General features: G+C 37.4%; 1 non-coding gene across 1 annotated transcript; it reads right to left on the bottom strand.

The window, feature by feature from the left end:
* Positions 1-710: 710 nt before the first annotated feature.
* On the bottom strand, positions 711-817 carry LOC131181947 (small nucleolar RNA R71). The gene has a single exon (XR_009150417.1). It is a non-coding gene; the product is annotated as a small nucleolar RNA R71 (small nucleolar RNA).
* Between the last annotated feature and the right edge of the window lie 776 nt (positions 818-1,593).

A 1,593-nucleotide genomic window follows, 5' to 3' on the forward strand; every position in this document is an offset into this window, starting at 1 on the left:
ATACTTGTGGATTCGCCACATCAAGTTTTTGGCGCCACTGCCGGGGATTTGATTTTTGTTTGATATTCACCAATTGTTTGTTTGGTTAATTTGGGCATTTATTTTATTTTCTTTTTACCATTTTACTTTGAGAATTTGTTTATTTTGTTTTTTAGGTGCTTTATTTTATGAGATGGACAAAAAGTGAAGAAATCAATTTATTCTTTGATCCAGAAATAGAAAAGACAGCAAAAGCTTTAAGAGCAGAATCTAAGAGGAGAAAAGCTGAAATTAAAGCTCAACAACAACAAGAAAGAGCACAACAGCAAGAACAATTACAAGAAGAAATGGCCAACAACAATAACAACTGCTCTGTGAAAGATCATGCCTATCCTAGCATTGGGGATTTCATGCCAAGTATCACAAGACCAAGAGTAGAAGCTAATAATTTTGAACTGAAGCCTGCACTCTGTCAGATGGTACAACAATCACAATTTGGGGAAAGTCCAAGTGAAAGTCCACATGTGCATTTAGCACACTTTCTTGAGATCAGTGATATGTTGAAGATAAATGGAGTTTCTAATGGTGCAATTTGACTCAGATTATTTCCTTTTTCTTTGAAGGGCCGAGCTAGAGAGTGGTTACATTCTCTGCCACCGGGTTCTATCACAACATGTGATGAACTTTCTCAACCATTTTTAGCTCAATATTTTCCACCAAGCAAGACAGCTAAGCTAAGAAATGAGCTGACTTCTTTCAAACCTAGAGATGATGAGAGCTTGTATGAAGCATGGGAGAGGTACAAGGATTTGCAAAGGAGGTGTCCACATTATGGGATTCCTAAGTGGATGCTTGTTCAACACTTTTATAATGGAGTTTCACCAACTATTAGAAGTACAATTGATGCATCTTCTGGAGGTGATCTTATGGAGAAATCTGAAGATGAAGCTTTTTCTGCTCTTGATAAAATTGCTTATAACAACTACCAATGGAGTTGTGAGAGGAATGAGATCAAGAAACCAGCTGGTATGTTCGAGCTTGATGCCATGAATATGATTAATGCTAAGTTTGATGCTTTGACAAGGAAGATGGACAAGCTAAGCATGAAAGTAGATTCTTTAGCTGGAGGTTCTAGTAATTCAGTAGAAATTGGAGCTGTAAATGTCAATTGTGCAGCTGATTTTTCTGCACTTAATCAAGATTTTTCAAGTGAGCAAGTGGATTATGTGGGGAACTACAATCAAAGACCAGGTGGTAACTCATTTTCTGCAACTTATGATCCAGCATAGAGAAACCACCCCAATTTCTCTTGGGGAGGTGGACAAGGACAACATCAAAATTTTCAGCAACCTTCTGGCTATTAACAACATTAGAATTTTCAGCAGAATAGAGGTCCTTCTGGAATTCCTAAACCTCAAAATGCACCTGCTCCACCTCTACCACAACAAGCACAACCAGACAAGACAGCTAGATTAGAAGTTATGATTGAGACTCTACTTGTGAGCCATCAAAGTCAACAAGATATGATTTCTCAATTAGTATCTAAAGTAGATCAAATGGCAACACACAACAAGATGATAGAAAATCAAATAGCTCAACAAGCTAGCTCTTCAA

This window comes from Hevea brasiliensis, chromosome 7 (genome assembly GCF_030052815.1).
Source record: "Hevea brasiliensis isolate MT/VB/25A 57/8 chromosome 7, ASM3005281v1, whole genome shotgun sequence".
NCBI lineage: Eukaryota > Viridiplantae > Streptophyta > Magnoliopsida > Malpighiales > Euphorbiaceae > Hevea > Hevea brasiliensis.